This window comes from Medicago truncatula, chromosome 6 (genome assembly GCF_003473485.1).
Source record: "Medicago truncatula cultivar Jemalong A17 chromosome 6, MtrunA17r5.0-ANR, whole genome shotgun sequence".
Taxonomy (NCBI): domain Eukaryota; kingdom Viridiplantae; phylum Streptophyta; class Magnoliopsida; order Fabales; family Fabaceae; genus Medicago; species Medicago truncatula.
This window is the reverse complement of record NC_053047.1, coordinates 29,516,975-29,540,942: the sequence shown is the minus strand read 5'-3', so window position 1 is coordinate 29,540,942 and position 23,968 is coordinate 29,516,975. Positions and strand designations below refer to the sequence as shown.

General features: G+C 33.1%; 4 non-coding genes across 4 annotated transcripts; all 4 read left to right on the top strand.

Annotated features, from left to right (window-relative positions):
• Positions 1-5,146: 5,146 nt before the first annotated feature.
• On the top strand, positions 5,147-5,229 carry TRNAL-UAA (transfer RNA leucine (anticodon UAA)). Its single transcript has one exon. It is a non-coding gene; the product is annotated as a tRNA-Leu (tRNA).
• A 1,305-nt stretch (positions 5,230-6,534) lies between these two features.
• TRNAL-UAA (transfer RNA leucine (anticodon UAA)) lies at positions 6,535-6,617 on the top strand. The gene has a single exon. It is a non-coding gene; the product is annotated as a tRNA-Leu (tRNA).
• Positions 6,618-8,055: 1,438 nt separating this feature from the next.
• On the top strand, positions 8,056-8,138 carry TRNAL-UAA (transfer RNA leucine (anticodon UAA)). The gene has a single exon. It is a non-coding gene; the product is annotated as a tRNA-Leu (tRNA).
• A 1,372-nt stretch (positions 8,139-9,510) lies between these two features.
• TRNAL-UAA (transfer RNA leucine (anticodon UAA)) lies at positions 9,511-9,593 on the top strand. Its single transcript has one exon. It is a non-coding gene; the product is annotated as a tRNA-Leu (tRNA).
• The last annotated feature ends 14,375 nt before the right edge of the window (positions 9,594-23,968 follow it).

Here is a 23,968-nt window from a genome sequence, read left to right as displayed (position 1 = left end):
AACTCACTTTACACATTAACATCTCTCCACTAAGTGTAAGACTCTTCGTGTTCGTGTTCCACCATTAAGAGCCACTCATGGTCTCCCGCAATGTTAAACTGGGACATCATACAACTGTTAAGCCTTATGAGGAGGCAACACTGGTGTGCATTGACACATTTGAGAAAGAGAAACCACAAAAATGAGAATGATACTACATCTTTATCCAAAAAAATTAAGACTAAGTATGAGTTTTGTCACTCTTTTATCTAATGTTGAATTTAAATGACATTTTGATACATCTCAGTATCCTCTCCGTAATTATGACGAATTTCTAGCCCGTGCTTGGCACGGGTGTCCATACTAGTTGAGGTGATATATGAGGAGGAAATTTGAAGAATGAATATTTGAAATTTTTGATTTTTAATATGATTTGAAATATTAGAATTAGAATTGAATTTGAATTTAAAAAACTTCCTATTATACATAAACATGAACATTAAATACAAATTTGTGAGGAGATTGTGGTGAGAGCATTTTGTGAGGATGAATATGGTAAGACTATTTGTAAAAAATAAAGGGACACATGTCAACATCAAAAGAATAGAAAATCATTTCCATAAAGGGACTTGAAAAAGGGTCTCAAATTTATATAATATAAATATAAATATAGATATAGATTAATGCATATTTTCTTTTTATTTGTTAAAAAAAATGCATATTTTCTTTTAAAGAGTATTATTGTGGTATTTGGTATAAATTTTTGACAAACAGATATCTCTTTTAATGGGTTGGAAACAAATTTTCTCTCATAATAGTAACTGAAATGACACTAATTTTTTATATGGATTTTGAGTTTTTTAGGCTAAACTACTTTTATTATAAAAAAAAAAAAACTATTCATGTGCTGCCACCATCCTTTTTTTACTCAACATGTTGAAATTATTCAACACAAAAGGCAAATCATATATATATATATATATATATATATATATATATATATATATTTGTTTAATTACTGGGACATCGAAAAGAAAATTATATATATTCATGTGCTGCCAATAGTCTTAGAAACAGTCCTTAAAAAAAATAGTCCTAGAAGTGGTATAATTGCCGGTTATAGATCATAGCATTGGACTTTTACAAATGAAAATCATATATATATTTAATAATTTAAATTGTATTTTTTTTTTTTTTTTGGATAAGCAAGGAAAAAAGACAAACATCAAGAGGAAGCAACGACATTTCAACTAGGTTGACATCCCGAAGAACCTCCATCATATGCCGTCAATCTCAAAATTTTATTAAAAAAAAAGGAAAAATATATACAAAAGGGAGACTATACCAAAACCTTCGAAACAAGAAAGAAAGGAAAGAAAAACAGTGGACTAAGCTTATACCATCCATTCCTAGTCATTGACAACTTCAGACTTGAAAACCACTGCAAGTAGCACCTCAGGCATAAGCTAGTAGTAATGGTAAATACACTTATCCCATGCCTAATAATTTATCAATTGAATAGCTCTTTCTCACTTGGACTACTGTCAGATGACATTCGCATTACACAAGCTATATATGATAACTATATAATAGCTGCAAGCAAACTCTTCATGGGGCCACATCCAGATATGCAACCAGTTTAGAATTTTTAAGTTTTGAGGCCATAGCTTTAACCAACACTGAAATGTCTTCTACACCTTGCAGCAATGATTCTGCATTTTTTGCTGCAAGGATGGTTTCAAAACAGCTTCATCCCATCCTTCAACAGATAGTGGAGCCTTATAGAGATTCAGAACTTCTGTATTCAATTTGGTAGCATCATATCAAGCACGTACATTCTAGAGTGAAAGACCCTCGTACATTCTAGAATAGCCATTCTAAACTGAACTATTACTCTAAATTAAGAAAAGTTAGCTTATGTTAGGCTTTCTCCTTTTCTTTTTTGTTCTTGTTTGTTTTCTTGTTTTCTTGTTGTCTCCCAATTTTTTCAATTTCACTCCCCAACTCAGTTTACAGATATGAAATGAAATGCTGTATGCACTCAGAACCTATTTCTAACATCAAACCAGTGATTCCTACACTCAATTCACCCAAAAAAACCAGAATTCAACTTAAACCCAAAATCCCTAATTTCTACCATAAACCTGTTAAATCAAAATCAGAATTAAACATCTACACTACTGAAGCAAACCTCACCCTTACCTTAATTCAGACGAACAAATGCACAAAAATCTGGTTCACTTGGCTCTACTTGTCTCTTCTCCCTTTTCTCCCAAAACTTGTTTTCACGTAAAACTGCTTTCTGACTGTTTCTTTTCCTAACTCCCAATACATAACTCCCCTTTATTTCATTTAACTCCCTCTTAATTCTATTAATTTCTAATTAAATCCCCAACCTCCAAAATAATAATAATTCTCACATTATTCTATTAATATTAAAATAAACCATATAATAAAATAATACACACCACATAATCAACAATAATTATTTAAAATCATATAAAAGACTCTAAATAAATCATAAATAAATAAAATAACGACTAGGGAGTTACACTAGAAGAAAGATTGGATATGGCTATGGGAAACTCTGAATGGCTGCAATGTTTTCCAGAAGTCAAACTTACAAACTTGCTTACTTCCCACTCTGATCACACTCCAATATTGCTTGATATTGCCCCTACGGTTCGTCAGAGGTATGTTCATTCTTTTAAATTGGAAAACAGTTGGCTCTTAGAGGACGATATTGAGGAGGTGGTGGTGGATGGTTGGGGTGGTAATATGGGGTTAGAGCTCGGAGATAGAGTTGTGAATTGTTCTACGAAGTTGCAAAGTTGGGGTAGAAGGAAGAGAGTTCGGTTTAAGGCAGAAATTAAGCAATGTATTCGTATTTTAGAGGATCTCCGTACCCAGCCGAATGGTATGATGCGTACGCAATACGTTGCAACCTGTGAGAAGCATGCTCGACTACTTGTACAGGAGGAGGTCTTTTGGAAGCAAAGAGTGAAAATGCACTAGTTGAAGGAAGGGGATATGAATACTAAGTTCTTTCATACATCAGCGATAGCCCATGGCAAAGTGAAGAAGGTTAGTAAGCTCCGCACAGATGATGGGAGGACGGCTACATCGCAATAGGATATGTGTATCGTGGTACAAGTTTATTTTGAGCAATTATTTTCTGCTAATGCGGAAGTCCATAAGCTGGTGCTGGATTTGATGAGCCAGTGTGTTTCGATGGATGACAATATCATGCTTACTTCACCTATTACAAAGGAAGAATTGCGTCAAGCCCTTTTTCAGATGCAACCAGACAAGTCCCCAGGTCCAGATGGTTTTAACCCGGCATTTTACCATAGATTATGGCATGTGTGTGGTGATGATATTTTTCAGGCAGCGGTTTCTTGGTTTGATCGTGGTTACTTTCCCTTAAACCTTACATAAACAAACATTTGTTTGATCCCGAAGTGCGGAGGCCCGGATAATATGAAGGATCTTAGGCCTATATCTCTTTGTAATGTTTTGTATAAGATGGTGTCGAAAGTGCTCGCTAATCGACTGAAACGTTGTTTGGATAAATGTGTGTCAGAGGAGCAGTCAGCGTTTGTCGAGGGTCGCTCCATATTGGACAACGCGTTAATAGCTACCGAGATAATCCACTTAATGAAGAGGAAAACAAAGGGATGGAGAGGGGAATTGGCTCTCAAGATTGATATTAGCAAGGCTTATGATAGAGTGGATTGGGGGTTTCTTCGTGGCGTGCTTATGCAAATGGGATTCAGTAAGAAATGGATTCAGTGGATGATGATGTGTGTTAATTTTGTTACTTATTCGGTGCTTATCAATTTTTATAGAATGGGGCCTATTGTGCCCGGTCGAGGGTTGCGCCAGGGTGACCCATTATCACCATATTTATTCATATTGGTGCTCGAGGGTCTCTCGACTCTAATACATAAGGTAGTTAATAGAGGCGATATTCATGGAGTACAAGTATGTCGCGGCGCACCAGTAGTATCTCATCTGTTGTTTGCAGACGATTGTTTCTTGTTTTGCAGGGCTAATGTGCTGGAAGCACAAAGTTTACTCAATATTCTTAAAATTTATGAGGCAACATTTAGGCAAGAAATTAATTTAACAACAAAAAAAAAATTGCTGGTATTTTTTCTGAATCAGCCTTTTTTTTTTTTAACTTCTCTTTTAGGTTTAAGGTGGGATAATCTAGAAAGTAGGTTTAAAAGAAACACCATGGAGTTAGGCAAATCCTACTCGTCTAAAGAAGAAGATTCTCGCAATCTATAATGAGTTTAAGGTATTAGAGAACTAAATTTACATGACTATGATCAAAATTGTAACTTTGTCTCGTAACAAAAAAAAAGTTCCAAAAGCAACCTCAAACTTGAACACTTTACATATTCAAACACATACACCATGTCTAACTCTAAAATAACATTTGGGTTAACATTTCTAAGGTCTCTAGGCTTGTAATATGGTTCGTCACCGAAACAAGGGGACTAACCTATATGCTCAACTTGGCCTAAGAAAAAGGATAATTCAAGAACAACAGATTGGCTTCAAAAGCTAGAGGTATAAACAATTTGCTTTAGTGTGCACAAAATAGTTAACTTCTGATAGAGAAAAGTTAGCTTATGTTAGGCTTTCTCCTTTTCTTTTTTGTTCTTGTTTGTTTTCTTGTTGGCTCCTTTCCTTTGTACCTCAGAAAAGGGGGTCAAATTGACCCGTTTTAAAGTTAAGGATCAAACTGAACTATTACTCTAAATTAAGGAACTAAATTAACAAATTTTAAAATAATGGAACTAAACTGGACTTTTAAAATAACGTAAGATATTAATATAGTATTTAAGTCACTTTTTCTTTTACGAAAACTTACAATTTTCATCTGGTATATTGTATAAATGATATACTAATTTTGTTTATTAAAAGATAAATCTTGTATCAATTATTTTTAATTAATTTAATAAATATTTTCATATTTTAAATAAAAAGACAACAAAAACTTAAACACGTACCCAAAAGTATAAAAACTGTATACTTAATCTAAATCTATTTTGGGTAAAAAGAAAATGTGTACTCAATAACTTAAACAAAAAATATTTCGTATAGTTAACCACAAATTGCTTTAAATAATGAACTGCAGATGACAAAAACAACTCAAGCAGGCTTGCCCGAGTGGTCTAAGGGGGTAGATTTAAGACCTACTGCACTGAGTGCGCGTGGGTTCAAACCCCACAGCCTGCACAAAAAAAAAAATTTATAACTACGTAAGAATAAGATAACACAACCATTTCACAACTTCTCACAACCTATAATAATCTAGAAATTAGGTTTAAAAGAAACACCATGGAGTTAGGCAAATCCTATTGGTCTAAGCAAAAGATTCTCACAACCTATAATGAGTTTAAGTTATTAGAGAACTGAATTTACATGGTTATGATAAAAATTGTAACTCTATCTCATAACAATTTCTTTTTAGCTAGTATTTTTGATGAATCGGCTTTTTTAACAACAAAAAAAAATAATTGGTATTTTTTATGAATCAGCCTTTTTTTTTTTTTTTCACTTCTATTTTAGGTTTAAGGTGGGATAAACTAGAAAGTAGGTTTAAAAGAAACGCCATTGAGTTAGGCAAATCCTACTCGTCTAAACAAGAAGATTCTCGCAACCTATAATGAGTTTAAGGTATTAGGGAACTAAATTTACATGACTATGATCAAAATTGTAACTTTGTCTCGTAACAAAAAAAAAAAAAGTTCCGAAAGCAACCTCAAACTTGAACACTTTACATATTCAAACACATACACAATGTCTAACTCTAAAATAACATTTGGGTTAACATTTCTAAGGTCTCTCGGCTTGTTATATGGTTCGTCATCGAAACAAGGGGACTAACCTATATGCTCAACTTGGCCTAAGAAAAAGGATAATTCAAGAACAACAGGTTGGCTTCAAAAGCTAGAGGTATAAACAATTTGCTTTAGTTTGCACAAAATAGTTAACTTATGATAGAGAAAAGTTAGCTTATGTTAGGCTTTCTCCTTTTCTTTTTTGTTGTTTGTTTTCTTGTTGTCTCCTTTTCCTTTGTACCTCAGAAAAGGGGGTCAAATTGACCCGTTTTAAAGTTAAGGATCAAACTGAACTATTACTCTAAATTAGGGAATCAAATTGACAAATTTTAAAATAATGGAACTAAACTGGACTTTTAAAATAACGTAAGATATTAATATAGTATTTAAGTCACTTTTCTTTTACCAAAACTTACAATTTTCACCTGGTATATTGTATAAATGATATACTAATTTTGTTTATTAAAAGATAAATTTTGTATCAATCATTTTAATTAATTTAATAACTATTTTCATATTTGAAATAAAAAGACAACAAAAACTTAAACACATACCCAAAAGTATAAAAACTGTATACTTAATCTAAATCTATTTTGGGTAAAAAGAAAATCTGTACTTAATAACTTAAACAAAAAATATGTCGTATAGTTAACCACAAATGGCTTTAAATAATGAACTACAAATGACAAAAACAACTCGAGCAGGCTTGCCCGAGTGGTCTAAGGGGGTAGACTTAAGACCTACTGCATTGAGTGCGCGTGGGTTCAAACCCCACAGCCTGCACAAAAAAATTATTTTTATAACTATGTAAGAATAATATAACCCAACCATTTCACAACTTCTCGCAACATAATTGTGTATTTGAAAGGTTCACACACACAACATGCAAGACTACATATTACCAAAACTTGAAAAGTCTTAAGCATCAATCAAATACAATATCACAGTGTACACTTTTTTGGGTTTTATCAAGGCTTAGATTAAAGGTATGATAATCTAGAAATTAGGTTTAAAAGAAACACCTTGGAGTTAGGCAAATCCTATTGGTCTAAGCAAAAGATTCTCACAACCTATAATGAGTTTAAGTTACTAGAGAACTGCATTTACATGGTTATGATAAAAATTGTAACTCTATCTCATAACAATTTTTTTTTAGCTAGTATTTTTGATGAATCGGCTTTTTTAACAACAAAAAAAAATAGCTGGTATTTTTTATGAATCAGCCTTTTTTTTAACTTCTCTTTTAGGTTTAAGGTGGGATAATCTAGAAAGTAGGTTTAAAAGAAACGCCATGGAGTTAGGCAAATCCTACTCGTCTAAAGAAGAAGATTCTCGCAACCTATAATGAGTTTAAGGTATTAGAGAATTAAATTTACATGACTATGATCAAAATTGTAACTTTGTCTCGTAACAAAAAAAAAAGTTCCGAAAGCAACCTCAAACTTGAACACTTTACATATTCAAACACATACACAATGTCTAACTCTAAAATAACATTTGGGTTAACATTTCTAAGGTCTCTAGGCTTGTAATATGGTTCGTCACCGAAACAAGTGCACTAACCTATATGCTCAACTTGGCCTAAGAAAAAGGATAATTCAAGAACAACAGGTTGGCTTCAAAAGCTAGAGGTATAAACAATTTGATTTAGTGTGCACAAAATAGTTAACATCTGATAGAGAAAAGTTAGCTTATGTTAGGCTTTCTCCTTTTTTTTTTTGTTCTTGTTTGTGTTCTTGTTCTCTCCTTTTCCTTTATACCTCAGAAAAGGGGGTCAAATTGACCCGTTTTAAAGTTAAGGATCAAACTGAACTATTACTCTAAATTAAGGAACCAAATTGACAAATTTTAAAATAATGGAACTAAACTGGACTTTTAAAATAACGTAAGATATGAATATAGTATTTAAGTCACTTTTTCTTTTACGAAAACTTACAATTTTCACCTGGTATATTGTATAAATGATATACTAATTTCGTTTATTAAAAGATAAATGTTGTATCAATCATTTTAAATTAATTTAATAAATATTTTCATATTTGAAATAAAAAGACAACAAAAACTTAAACACGTACCCAAAAGTATAAAAACTGTATACTTAATCTAAGTCTATTTTGGGTAAAAAGAAAATCTGTACTTAATAACTTAAACAAAAAATATGTCGTATAGTTAACCACAAATGGCTTTAAATAATGAATTACAGATGCCAAAAACAACTCGAGCAGGCTTGCCCGAGTGGTCTAAGGGGGTAGACTTAAGACCTACTGCACTGAGTGCACGTGGGTTCGAACCCCACAGCCTGCACAAAAAAATTATTTTTATAACTATGTAAGAATAATATAACCCAACCATGTCACAACTTCTCGCAACATAATTGTGTATTTGAAAGGTTCACACACACAACATGCAAGACTACATATTACCAAAACTTAAAAAGTCTTAACCATCAATCAAATACAATATCACAGTGTACACTTTTTTGGGTTTTATCAGGGCTTAGATTAAAGGTATGATAATCTAGAAATTATGTTTAAAAGAAACACCATGGAGTTAGGCAAATCCTATTGATCTAAGAAAAAGATTCTCACAACCTATAATGAGTTTAAGTTACTAGAGAACTGCATTTACATGGTTATGATAAAAATTGTAACTCTATCTCATAACAATTTTTTTTTAGCCTTTTTTATAACTTCTCTTTTAGGTTTTAGGTGGGATAATCTAGAAAGTAGGTTTAAAAGAAACGCCATGGAATTAGGCAAATCCTACTCGTCTAAAGAAGAAGATTCTCGCAACTTATAACGAGTTTAAGGTATTAGAGAATTAAATTTACATGACTATGATCAAAATTGTAACTTTGTCTCGTAACAAAAAAAAAAAGTTCTGAAAGCAACCTCAAACTTGAACACTTTACATATTCAAAAACATACACAATGTCTAACTCTAAAATAACATTTGTGTTAACATTTCTAAGGTCTCTAGGCTTGTAATATGGTTCGTCACCGAAACAAGGGGACTAACCTATGTGCTCAACTTGGCCTAAGAAAAAGGATAATTCAAGAACAACAGGTTGGCTTCAAAAGCTAGAGGTATAAACAATTTGCTTTAGTGTGCACAAAATAGTTAACTTCTGATAGAGAAAAGTTAGCTTATGTTAGGCTTTCTCCTTTTCTTTTTTGTTCTTGTTTGCTTTCTTGTTGTCTCCTTTTCCTTTGTACCTCAGAAAAGGGGGTCAAATTGACCCGTTTTAAAGTTAAGGATCAAACTAAACTATTACTCTAAATTAAGGAACCAAATTGACAAATTTTAAAATAATGGAACTAAACTGGACTTTTAAAATAACGTAAGATATTAATATAGTATTTAAGTCACTTTTTCTTTTACGAAAACTTACAATTTTCACCTGGTATATTGTATAAATGATATACTAATTTTGTTTATTAAAAGATAAATGTTGTATCAATCATTTTAAATTAATTTAATAAATATTTTCATATTTGAAATAAAAAGACAACAAAAACTTAAACACGTACCCAAAAGTATAAAAACTGTATACTTAATCTAAATCTATTTTGGGTAAAAAGAAAATGTGTACTTAATAACTTAAACAAAAAATATGTCGTATAGTTAACCACAAATGGCTTTAAATAATGAACTACAGATGACAAAAACAACTCGAGCAGGCTTGCCCGAGTGGTCTAAGGGGGTAGACTTAAGACCTACTGCACTGAGTGCGCGTGGGTTCGAACCCCACAGCCTGCACACAAAAAATTATTTTTATAACAATGTAAGAATAATATAACCCAACCATTTCACAACTTCTCGCAACATATAATTGTGTATTTCAAAGGTTCACACACACAACATGCAAGACTACATATTACCAAAACTTGAAAAGTCTTAAGCATCAATCAAATACAATATCACAGTGTACACTTTTTTGGGTTTTATAAGGGCTTAGATTAAAGGTATGATAATCTAGAAATTAGGTTTAAAAGAAACACCATGGAGTTAGGCAAATCCTATTGGTCTAAGCAAAAGATTCTCACAACCTATAATGAGTTTAAGTTACCAGAGATTTGCATTTACATGGTTATGATAAAAATTGTAACTCTATCTCATAACAATTGTTTTTTTAGCTAGTATTTTTGATGAATCGGCTTTTTTAACAACAAAAAAAAAATAGCTGGTATTTTTTATGAATCAGCCTTTTTTTTAACTTCTCTTTTAGGTTTAAGGTGGGATAATCTAGAAAGTAGGTTTAAAAGAAACGCCATGGAGTTAGGCAAATCCTACTCGTCTAAAGAAGAAGATTCTCGCAACCTATAATGAGTTTAAGGTATTAGAGAATTAAATTTACTTGACTATGATCAAAATTGTAACTTTGTCTCGTAACAAAAAAAAAAAATGTTCCGAAAGCAACCTCAAACTTGAACACTTTACATATTCAAACACATACACAATGTCTAACTCTAAAATAACATTTGGGTTAACATTTCTAAGGTCTCTAGGCTTGTAATATGGTTCGTCACCGAAACAAGGGGACTAACCTATATGCTCAACTTGGCCTAAGAAAAATGATAATTCAAGAACAACAGGTTGGCTTCAAAAGCTAGAGGTATAAACAATTTGCTTTAGTGTGCACAAAATAGTTAACTTCTGATAGAGAAAAGTTAGCTTATGTTAGGCTTTCTCCTTTTCTTTTTTGTTCTTGTTTGTTTTCTTGTTGTCTCCTTTTCCTTTGTACCTCAGAAAAGGGGGTCAAATTGACCCGTTTTAAAGTTAAGGATCAAAGTAAACTATTACTCTAAATTAAGGAACCAAATTGACAAATTTTAAAATAATGGAACTAAACTGGACTTTTGACGGTTTGTTCACTAAGAAAAAAATGCAATTGCATTTATTTATAGCTAATGAATTGTTCACAAGAACCATCAACGCACGTGAGAGTGGTTATGGTGCATAAGAAAATCCTTATGCACCGTGCATAATTGCTTCCTACACCCCAAACCATTTTGTCATACACTCCCCCAAACCAAACATAAACCAAAAGCCCATAATCAAAATTCTGAATTGGAAAATAACGTAAAAAACAAAAACCTGAACACGAAACTCAAACGCTCACCGTCGCCGAAAACCAAACACTCACCGTCGCCGATCAGTTGCTCACAACCTCGCCGTCGCCGATCAGTTGCTCACCGTCATTTCAATTGCTCGTCGTCACTGTGTTAGAACCACCGTCGTTGTGTTCATTGCCATCACCGTCGCTGTCTTCATCGCCATCACCGTCACTGAAATCATCATCACCGTCACCGAAATCATCATTCATCAAATTCTAAATACTACAAAATAATTTTTCCTACCTCAAATGGAAGTTTGGTTTTTAATTTCATGCAAGTTTTTGGAAATATTCAACAAAAATGGTCATGCTCTGAAGTGGTTTCTGTTCATTTCTTGTATTTGGTATGTCTAGTTAAACTGCAGATATGTTTTTTGTTTTGATTCATACTAACTGATATGCTTAGCAGTTTAATTTTTGTTAGTATTCATAGTATTGTTTGAAGTTGGGATTCTTGTTAACACTTTCTGAAATTACGGATAAATAATATTTGATGTTATGAACCAGGATACACTGGTATTTTTTTTGAAGGAGCAATTTAATGTTTTCAATTCAATGATCACTTACGGTGTGATTATTTAGTTATCTACTGTATGCATTATTTGGTCTCTTGATGTGTTTTTAAGAAGTTAAAAATTGTGATTGTGCTACAGCTCTTCTTTCAACCTTTGTACTCCAAAACTATGTCAAAATCATTGTGCTGTGGAAATGGGTTTGGTGAGTTGTACTTCAAAACCATTAGATGTATGTAATGGTTTTCTTTGCTCATGCAGGTGAAAAAAACTAAAGAGCTAGAGCCATTGCCATCATTCAGTTTTGGACTAACACAAATGGAGGAGGAGGAAAGGAATGTCACTGATGGTGATAAAAATAAGAAGCAGAAAACAAGAGAGGCTAAGGGTAAAGATCCTTACTATCAAAAAATATAAAGGTTAACTATGTGTTTAGTCCATAGAAAATGAGACAATTTTGGTTTAGATCCTTGTAAAACATTTCATTTGATTTTCATGCCTCCAAAATCTGAAATCAGTAAATTACTGTTTTTGGTTCTTGTAAAATAGGCAAAATTTAGTTTTAGTCTTGGTTAAGTTTTTCCTATAGTTTTTCATCCTTCTAAAATCTAAAATGAGGTGTTAATGCCGCGCCTGAAAGGATTCTTTCTTTCTTTTGTTTTCTTTCACATTGTAGTGACATTCTTTATCCCAAAATCATTAGATGTATTTAATGGTTTTCTTTGATCCAGCAGGTGAAAAAAAACTAAGGACCTACAGTCATTGCCATCATTCAGTTTTGGACTCACACAATTGTAGGAGGAGCAAAGGAATGTCACTACTTCATCATCTGGTGATGATAAAAATAAGGAGCAGAAAATAGGAGAGGCTAAAGGGAAAGAAAAGAAGCAGCACATAAAGAAACCAAAATAATTTGTAATGGTTTTGATGTTATACACTAAAATTATTACTGAAACCATAAGTATGGTTTAATGGTTTTGATAGTATTGTATGTGAAACCAAGATAAATGTGTAATGGTTTTGATGTTATACACTGAAATTATTACTGAAACCATAAGTATTTATGGTTTAATGGTTTTGATAGTATTGTATGTGAAACCAAGATAAATGTGTAATGATTTTGATGTTATCCACTGAAATTATTACTGAAACCATAAGTATGGTTTAATGATTTTGATAGTATTGTATGTGAAACCAAAATAATTGTGTAATGATTTGCATGTTATACACTGAAATTATTACTGAAACCATAAGTATGGTTTAATGGTTTTGATAGTATTGTATGTGAAACCAAGATACATGTGTAATGGTTTTGATGTTATACACTGAAATTATTACTGAAACCATAAGTATGGATTAATGGTTTTGATTGTATTGTATGTGAAACCAAAATAATTGTGTAATGGTTTGCATGTTATACACTGAAATTATTACTGAAACCATAAGTATGGTTTAATGATTTTGATAGTATTGTATCTGAAACCAAGATAAATGTGTAATGGTTTTGATATTATACACTGAAATTATTACTGAAACCATAAGTATGGTTTAATGGTTTTGATAGTATTGTATGTGAAACCAAAATAATTTTGTAATGGTTTTAAATAATGATTAAGATGTTATACACTGAAATTATTACTAAAACTATAAGTATGGCTTAATGGTTTTGACAGTCTTCAATGTGAAACCAAAATAATTGTGTAATGGTTTTGTAATAAAACAAAAGAACAAATGTGATAAACATTTAAACCATTATTCACTAACTATAGTACACACTTATATAACATTAAAACAATTACCAAATGTGAATTTATCAATCAGTGACCACTTTTTTTGTAAAACCTTATCATCTCTCTTTTGTTTCTTCCGTTGCAAAATGAATTTCTGCCTTTGTCTAATGGTTTTAAATAATGACTATTACTGAAACCATAAGTATGGTTTAATGGTTTTAATAGTATTAAATGTGAAACCAAGATTATTGTGTAATGGTTTTGAAACAAACTATAATCATCAATACGTAACAACAAAGAAAATGAAATGTATAATTTCAAATAGATCATATCAAAATATTACCAATAAACTCTAGTACAAAGCCTCATCATCTCTCTTTTGTTTCTTCCGATTTATAAGGAATTTCTGCCTTTCTCTAGCTTTTTCATAATCACTTTTAAGTCGCTCCTTTGACTTAATTGGATTTGGTCTTTCTTTGAACTTTGGTGCAGTGGACTTCACCCCAGCAGATGGTTCACCGCCAGAAGCTGCTTTTGAAGACTTAGATGGCGTCACGGAAGATGAGTCGGTACAAAATACCTTTGGAAAGAAGAAACTCTTATGCCTTTTTCCCAGCTTCAAGAACACCGTGGAGAAAATTTTCAGATGCCTCCGGATCTGCGCAAAAACGTGTAGAAAGCTGAACTGTAACAACACAAATTTGTTGATATCGTTGTGATTGAGTGGTGTCTTCAGTGCCAACATTGATGGTAGATTTCAGCTTATCAACAGACGGATGCACATCTCTAGTCCAACTCTTTAAAACATATTGTCCAGGTATTGTCTTCAAAACCAATAAAAGCAGCTGAAATGTAAATGAACTAAATCAGAACAAAATACAACATATATATAAATTACACTAAATAATGAAAACAATCACTAATAGACCAAGCAAGCAAACAAGTAGTAGCGTTGGTTTGATAAAGACAAAGAAGGACAATGATTAAATTTTCAGAATCAAATAAGATATGTGAATACAGAGAGGCACACGTCACAAGTTGACAAAAGAAGTGACATTCTTTGGGTGAATTGTGTAGGCTGCACAGCATGTCCCAAGCAACTAAACTTTTTTAATATTCATGCTTTTCTGGTTGAAATATAAGAATATTGAGAGTTGCTGCTTTAATTATCATGTTGCAGATGGATTTAACCCTCTATGACCCTAACGGCTCGAAAACTTCAAATGTCGTTCCTTGTGGTGACAGTTTCTGCACCGACGCATATTCTGGTCCAATTTCTGGATGCAATCAAGACATGTCTTGTCCATACAGCATAACTTATAGAGATGGAAGTACAACCTCCGGATCCTTTGTGAACGATTCTCTTACGTTTGACGAAGTTAGTGGTAATCTCCATACCAAACCAGACAATAGCAGTGTGATTTTTGGGTGAGTGTGATTTTTGAAAGTAAAAACAAAACAAAAATGAATCCAACCAAGTGCTCACCCAAACAAAAAATTATATGGAACTATCTGTAGCAATACCCAAACAGAGGATATCTAATGACACTGACTAAGTAAAATATGCTTGCGCACGCATACACAAACTAACATACTATCTTAAACATGCTTCAATATATGTGTTTAATCAAATGATACAATAGTCAAGGAAAGGTATCGGGAAGAACATGCTCTAAAATGGAAAGACAATCAAAATCAGCAGGCTTTATTTCAGTATGAAATACTTTAAATTGATATGTTGATTTCAAGTAAAAAAACAACAGTATATCTTAAATATAGTAGATTGGAGATTTTTCATGCACAAAAATAAAAATCAGCATAAAATCCTTCAATATTAACCAACAGATTCTAATACAAAGTAAGGAATAGTACATTTAGTAAGGATTTGAATTTTTTCAGAGAAAAAGAAAAATCAATGACAGGAAAAAAATGATAAATATGTTGTTTTAACATTTTTTGGGTGAGAACTATCAGCATGAATCAGTGATGAAGTTTCAACACTCAATTGTCCACTCTCAGATGAAGTTGATATCAAATCCATTGAAAACAGCAACAAACACTATTAAGAACAAAGAACCATTAGATATGATAAATTGAAGCTAAATTGTTCCTTTATTTACATATCAAATCAGAAATTAATCCTAATATCACCAATTGAATCACTAAATTAATCCTAAGAGCAAGGAGCAAGGAGAAATTTGAATCAGAAACTAAATCACTAAATTTTGAATCACTAACTTGAATCAGAAATTTGAATCAAAAACTAAATCAGAAATTTGAATCAAACCCTAAATCAGAAATTTGAATCAAAACCTAAATCATAAACATGATTACCTCTTCAAAATGCAGTACAAGCAAGGAGTGCGGGCAAGGAGTGAAATCCGTGCAACCTCGTCGGTCAAATCACGTCCCCGTGACCTCGTCGGTGAAACCACGACGGAGCGTGCGAGAAAGGGTGAGCAAGAGCAAGGAGTGCGAGCAGGAGTGAAATCAGGTCGCCGTGACCTCGCCGGTGAAACCACGTCGGAGCGGCGAGAAATGGTGAGCACGTCGGAGCGGTGAGCACGTCGGAGCAGTGAGCACGTCGGAGAGTGAGTGCAATCAGATTGTGAAAGTGTGAGCTGAGGGGATGAGCACCCTAGGATTATTACAAGATCTGATGGTTGTGATTTCCTTATGTATGGTGCATAAGCAAATCCTTATGCACCATAACTTTTGCCAATGGCGGAGCCCTTCATGGGCTGGGGTGGGCCACGGCCCACCCGGAAAAATAAAAAAATCAACGATCATAGGTCTATTTTGCGAGATTTTATGCAATTTTGTGTCGGTTTTATGTTTTGGTTTATCCAAATTCCTGCAAAGTGGTGTAGTGGCCCACCCGAAAATTTAAATAATTCAATTATAGATCTATTTTGCGAGATTTTATACAATTTTATGTCGGTTTTAGGTTTCGGTTGATCCAAATTCCCGTAAATTGGTGTAGTGGCCCACCCGAAAAATTTAAATAATTCAATTATAGGTCTAATTTACGAGACTTTAAACAATTTTTCAATAGTTAATTTTAGTGGCCCACCATAATATTTTTTTCTGGCTACGCCACTGTAATGAACTAAGTTAACTCATCAGAATAACCACCCCTCCTAGCCCGATAGCACTTTACGAAAGTTTCATGAAAGATAGAGTCCAACAGTTTAATGTATTTATTTCATATGCACGTTGGCACCTACAATTGATAAGTAGAAGGAATTTTTTTAGTAGCTTTCATATTCTACCACCAACAACAAATTTAAGAAGAAATGAATTTGGGTTTTCAATTTGGGAAGTAGGGTTCTTATAAATTGTTTCTATTTTTTCTTTTTCTTTTGCATTTCTTCTTTTTATCTGTTATTTTGTAATTTGTTTGTTTATTTGGTTAGTTATTTATTATTATGTAATTCATAATGATATGTAATTCATGAATACAGATGGATTGTCCCACCTGATTAAAAGACGACACATCATCAAATTTGAGTAAACAAAGTGAGAGGGGACTAAATCTGATTGATTTTAAAATAGGAGGACCAATTATGTGAGTAAGGTAAAATAAGGGGATCAAAACTGTAATTAAGTTAAACGTTAAAAGTTTTTAAAATATTTATTATACTAATGTAAAGTATTATACTAATGTCAAAAGTTTTTAACGAGTAGATCTTTAATATATTTTTATGTGGCTGTTGTTCGTTGGTTGCCTATGCTGGTTGGAAGTTGTTGTTTCCTTCCCATAAAAAAATTTAGAAGGTTTGGCCAATCGAAATTGAAATTGTTGGAGTAGTTGCCCAGTAAAAGCACTCATGTTTTTACTTGCTCCTCGGATAACCTCAAACATTAGATAAGGCATGTACCGCTTTCATGAGCTTGCTCACAAAAGTTACAACTTCCACCATTGATTGAAAACTTTACTACTTCTTGCGCTTCCAAATTATTAGCTAGTGCTTCGATCTTATCGCTAAGAATTTAGTTGCTTGCTAGCAAGGCGTCGTGTGTTTCCAAACTTAGAACTTCCTAAGTCTTAATACCAACCATATTCTCGCTTTGGAGGTGATACTCGTTCAAGGATATGATATCAGTGAGCTCTCTGGTTTCTGTAGCTGTTATGTTCTTCATGGTACCTCCGACTAATGCATCTAAGAGCATGCAGGTTGTCGCGTCATTTTTCGGAGATCAAGGCTATTTGATTAGCTTTTTACTCACTAATTTATTTCACGACTGAACATTTAATTTTATTATGAAAAGGGGAAAAAAGTTCAAACTACCCCTATTTGAAAAGATTTTGGGTTCGGGGGTTAGTTACATAAAGGGAAGGTATTAGCACGCTTTATGTCCGTAGTACTCTACGGGAACCTCTTGATTTTATTTAATTAATGTGCTATAACTTGCTTGCTTATTTTTAAAAAGAAGGAATTAAAGTGGAAAAATAAAGACCTAATTATCTACATTTTTTATTGATTTGGAAGGACATGGTCCTCTGCCTACGTACCCGTGAGGGATCAAAACCTCGTAGTTCGGGGTAGAAATTGACGTTTGATTGGTTTGTGTTTTTTATTGGTTTTGAAAAAGGTTTTAAATTGAAAAAGCCAAGTGGCAAATAAGATTAGGTTTGTATTTTTTTTAAAAGAAAATGGACTCAAGGTATGATTAAATTGATTGAAAGTTTGATTAAGAAAAATAAAATAAAAATAAAAAAATGATCACTTGATTTTGGAATCAAGGTTTATTATGAAAATATTTTTGTGATTTTTGATTATTTGCATGTTTTTGTTGTTTTTGGAATATTAAATGAAAATTAAACTAACGGAGCAATAAAAATAAAAGCGCATGGATTTTTGTAGTGACGTTGGATCACCACAAAATCCCTAATCTAATTTTTTTGCATTTTTGGATATATATATATAAGGCGGTAAAGAAATAAAAGGACACACACACCCACACACTTTTCTCATTTATATTTACATTGGACCTAAATACATTCTAATTGCTAAAAAATAAATAACAATAATTAAAATGCTAAATAGAAATAAAATAAAATGCAAAAATGCTAAAAAGAAATAAAATAAAAGAAATGGACAATCGAAGGGACAAAAATTACCGAAGCGACGAAATTCCAAAGGGACTTTTCCGAATGGACTTTTTCCGAAGGGACAGAAAAAAGGGGGAGGAGAAAAGAATAGCTCGTTAACACAAGCTAAAGAGGGAGAAGAGAGAAAAGTTCTTTGACAACTCAAGAGAACTTTTGGTGTGTGAAATTGTGTGGAATGAGGGCTCTATTTATAGGTGAGGAGGTTGATGAAAAATGGAAAATTGGTTTAATGGAAATGATGGACAATTATGGTGAATTTTGAAAAAGAAATGTTAAAGTTGACACTTGACTTGAAAAAAAATTTAGACCTTGTACATTTTATTTTGGACCTATTGACACTTTGTTTTTTTTGGACACTAATTAATTAAAAAGAAATAAAATAAAATAAATCTAATACGAAATAAAATAAAAACAAATTAAACTAAATTATTTAAAGAAAAATAAAATTAAAAGATCGAAAATAAAAATTATTAAATATAAAAAAAAAGTAACTAATCTTAAAATTAAAATTAATAAAAGATGGAAAGAAAATAAAAAGAGAAAAGAGGGTCCGACTCGGAATCAAAAAATGAGGCATTTTAAAATACCTCCCTGCCGAATTTTTTTTTACTGAAAAATCAGAGATCGATCAGAGTCGAGTGACATGTGTCAGTGGGGCCTTAGGTCAAAAATTGGGGTATGACACAGGTTTTTGACTTCAGACCATCTGTGATAATCATTGAAATAGTTTGTATCTCTCTCATGCATCGTACAAATTTTCTATGTCTTCTTGCTGAAAACAAAAAAATTCCTTTCTCTTCTCTATGTACTTTGATGTTAGGAAAGGTTGAGATGAAGTGAGTTTGTGTAATAAGTCTTCAATGGTAGCAGTGAGAAAAGCACTTCTAACCATTGTTGTTGCGGCGAAACAAACATGAAAGAGTAAAGAAGAGTAAATTGAAGTGAAGAACACCTCTTACTTTAAACTTGTTAGGGTTTATGTGAAAATAAATTGAGTTCACATGGGAACAAGTTCACGTACGAGGCTACATCAATCTGAAAACCACCTTCGGGATAGGCGTAAATGCCAAGGCAATCCGGGTAAAATATCTAGTTGTAAATTCTACCAAGTCTTACAATATTATCATAGGCCAACCTGCTTTTAATCTCCTAGGCGCTTTCCTTTCAAATAAGTTCCTCGTAATGAAATACCCACTAGAAAGTGGACAAATAGGAATGATTAGGGGCGACAAAAAATTGTCAGAGAATGTTTCCACAACAGCATGTGTCTACAAAAAGGCAAGAAAAAAGCAGGCATTGTCAAACCCCACAGTGTTAACATGATAGACCTTGACCCTTCTCGCGGTGATTTTTGGACATCAAGCTATTAGATTAGTCTTGAATCTCAAGTTTGGACTAACCGCCGATCTTGTATTTTTTTCAAGGAAAAGGGAAGAAGTTAAAAAAAAAAAACCTATTTTTAAGAGATCAAATGTCCAGAGGTTGGTTACGCAAAGGGAATGTTTTAAGCACCCTAAACTTCTATGGTATTCCATACGAACCTCTTGTTTTTAATTATCTTGTGCTAAATTATTTTGCTTGTAAGAATTCCTAAAGAAATCTAAGTGTGAAAGAATAGAGAAAGGAACATATTTTTGTTATTTTTTATTGATTTGGAAAGAAAAAGTCTTTTGCCTACATACCCAAAAAAATGGGATCAAAATCATGTAGTTCATGGTAAAAATTCTGATTGATTGGAGACACGTGTCCAAAAATGCCACGATTAGAACATGTCACCATTAACGAAGAGTCTCTCAAAAGGACCAGCTCGCCAGAAGGAAAGAGAGATCGCCCCAATCTGAAAACAATCTTAATCACTTCGCTTAATACTAACACTCGTGATTGGGGGACATCTAGAACACCATTTCGTCCTTTCAAGTACAGTTCCTTCGTAAAAAGGTTTTCTCAGGCTAAGTATGAACCCCTTTTCAGGGACATCACACCACGATGACTATGTAACAAAACAGCACACAACGTAGTGATAGAGAATGATGAAGAATAATATGGAAGTCTCTAAAACACTAAAGAACAATGTGGAAGTCTCTAGAACATTCAAGAATAATATGGAAGTCTAATAAGGAAGCTATTAGATACTCTACTAAATTAAATTAAATTAAATTAAATTAAGCACTAGGGAAATCTTAATGTTTCTAGATCCTTCTAGTCATATGTACTAGAACATCCATATCTCTAGACTTTTCTTGTTTCTAGATATTTTTAGTTTGTAATGGAGAGTCTTCCTAGAGTAGTATAAATAAGGCTCACCACCAAGTGCGTAGGCATACTCAAGCATTGAAGCATTTAAATAATAACAACTTTCTTTGAGAACATTAGAGAGTTTCTCTATTTTCTCTACCTTTCCTTTTGTCCCTGAGCCAGATTTGGCATCAGAGCTGGTTACGATACCTCGGCGTTGAGTTTGAGCAAAAAAATCAACGGAAAGTGGGTTTTCAAGTGAGCAAGGACTTGCCTTTGTAAAACTTCACTTTACGGCCATTTTGTTCGTGAAACTAACACCGTCATTTTGTTTGGGAAGTGAAGAAAACCCTTGGTTAACAAGTCTTCACCACCAACAAAACCACCACTCACCACCACAATCTTCACCAAATATTTTGTTAAACCACCATCGTCAAAAGGCCACCAAAAACACAAAACCAAAGACCTTTGCATGAAATTGAGATGGAAGAAATGAGGCGACAGATTCAACTACTCCAGGAAACTGTCAACGCCCAACAAGCATTATTGGAAGCACAACGAAGAAGAAATGACGATGATGGCTCCGGTAGTGACTCTTCATCTTCCAGAAGTAGTCGCTCACATCGACGTCAAACTAGGATGAGTAAAATCAAAGTAGACATTCCAGATTTTTAAGGGAAGCTACAACCTGATGAGTTTGTAGATTGGCTACAAACTATTGAACGTGTATTTAAGTATAAGGAGGTAGCAGAGGAGCAAAAAGTAAAGATCGTTGCTGCCAAGCTGAAGAAACACGCTTCAATTTGGTGGAAAAATCTTAAAAGGAAACGTAACTGTGAAGGGAAAAGCAAGATCAAGACGTGGGACAAAATGCGTCAGAAACTAACCCGTAAGTATTTGCATCCTCATTATTATCAAGACAATTTTACTCAAAAAAAAATTATCCAAAAAATATTCATACCAACCTCTTTCCTCCACCAAAAATCAAATTGATTCTTATAAACCACTAACCCATCAACCTATTTTCTCATTTAAACCCCAACATAACACACTCAAAGAGAGAAATACCAAGATACCTAAATGTTTCATGTGTCAAGGGTATGGACACATAGTCTTAGATTGTATGAATCACAAAGTAGTCACCATCGTTAATGGGGAGATAAATAATATTTTTGAAGAAGAAAAAAAAGACATTCATGAATCGTTTGAAGAAGAGTCGATGGGAGAACTAATTTACGATGAATAATATGATGGTGCTGACATTTGTGAAGTATTTGAAGAAGAGGGAGAAAAGGAGATCCAATATATAATGAATATGTTCTCGATGACATTCATGAAGTTATTGAAAAAGATGATAATGAAGAACCAATGTATGACGAAGAATATCTTCATGTTGAATATGGTGAATCTTTGGAGGTTAAAAGAAGCTTGCAAACAACAATAGCCAAAGACATGGTTTGTAATGCTATCGTCGATAACAAAAGTTGTGAAAATTTTGCATCAAACTATATAGCAGAAAAGTTAAAGTCCCAACCGAGTAATCGCCAAGATCCATACAAGCTGCAATGGCTCAACAAGGATAATGAGGTAAAAGTATCTCAACACTCCATTTTCTCATTTTCCATTGGCAATAATTATAAAGAAAATTTATGGTGTGATGTTATTCCGATGGAAATTTCCCACATTCACGATGCCTTGTCAATATGATCATCGTGCATTATACGATGGTTATGCCAATACCTGCACTTTCTTGAAAGATGTGATTGAAATCAACTTGGCACCTCTACCACTCAATGAATTCAATGATGGAAAAAAGGAATTCAAGCAACTTGGACTTTCACTCGCAAAGGAACCATTCAAGAAGAAAACAAAGTTATACATATCTCGTCTAGATCCTAAGCCACCTTGGGAAGATGTTACTATTAATTTTTCCCTTGGATTACTTTGGACTCGAAAACTAAAGGATTCCAAAATGGTAGTCGAAGACAAGTCTTCAAAAATGGCTCATTTCATCATATGGTAGACGAAGAAAGAAATCTTGACTCGAAGACGAAGAAGGAAATCTTGACTCGATGACGAGTCTCTTCAAACCTGGGGAGAATGATAAAGAATGATGAAGAATAATATGGAACTCTCTAAAACACTAAAGAACAATGTGGAAGTCTCTAGAACACTCAAGAATAATATGGAAGTCTAATAAGGAAGCTACTAGATACTCTACTGAATAAAATTAAATTAAATTAAGCACTAGGGAAATCTTAATGTTTCTAGATCCTTCTAGTCATATGTACTAGAACATCCATATATCTCTAGACTTTTCTTGTTTTTAGATATTTCTAGTTTGTAATGGAGAGCCTTCCTAGAGTAGTATAAATAAGGCTCACCACCAAGTGTGTAGGCATACTCAAGCATTGTAGCATTCAAATAATAACAAATTTCTTTGAGAACATTAGAGAGTTTCTCTATTTTCTCTACCTTTCCTTTTGTCCTTGAGCCACGTAGCCTCTAAGACAGATAAATTCATCACTTCGTCTTGTCCCAAGACTTGTGTTTGGGGGTTGTGGACCGTTAATGTCTCTCTAAGGGAATAAACGCCCTTCTTAAGGGCTCAGACGCCCTTCACAAGGGCCAAAACGCCCTCGTGGGAGCTCTTGAGGCCTAGGCGCGTCCCTCCTAAGGGCGCCGCCTCAACAACTTCTTAGAAGCTTCTAAGAACCTCTGAAAAGACTCCAAGACCCCTCTTGCTTGAGGCTTAAGTCATGCGAAATCAAACCCATAAAAGATTATAGATACCACTCTTAAGATCACTCTCAAAACATCTCATAAACAATTTAAATCCTAGTTTTCTAGTATTGTACTCACTGCAAGTACAAGAAGTGTTCCAATAAAATGGTTAGTAAGCACAAAACACGCCAAAAAGGTTTGGATTGGTTTAATCGCCAAGACGTAAAATTGTCAGGGATATTATATCTCACTAATTTCAATATGTCCAACTGTAATTCTATTAGATGAATAATCTTGAATTTTGGTGGCTAATAAGACTTTTTATAGTAGTGGATGGCAATACTAGTTAATTATAAGTGTCAAATTATAATTTGGAAAGCGCAACCTTGAATTAACTTTTTAGGCTCTGTTTGGTAAGATCAAGAAATGAGTTTATAATTTATAGCGAATATAGCTTATAAGTTCGTTTAATAAAAAAAGTCTCGTTTGATAACGGTCTTCTCAAAAAGAACTTATAGTTTAAAGCTTATCATCTTTTATTCCATTTTTACCCTTATTAGTCTAACTAAATTCCATTTTCACCCTTTATCATTTACTATATTATAAAGTAAAATAAGTATGTTTTAAATAGGCATATATGAAAGATTTTTTTAATGAAAGATCTTATAATAATTTTTATTATTTTTTTAAAACAATTTATT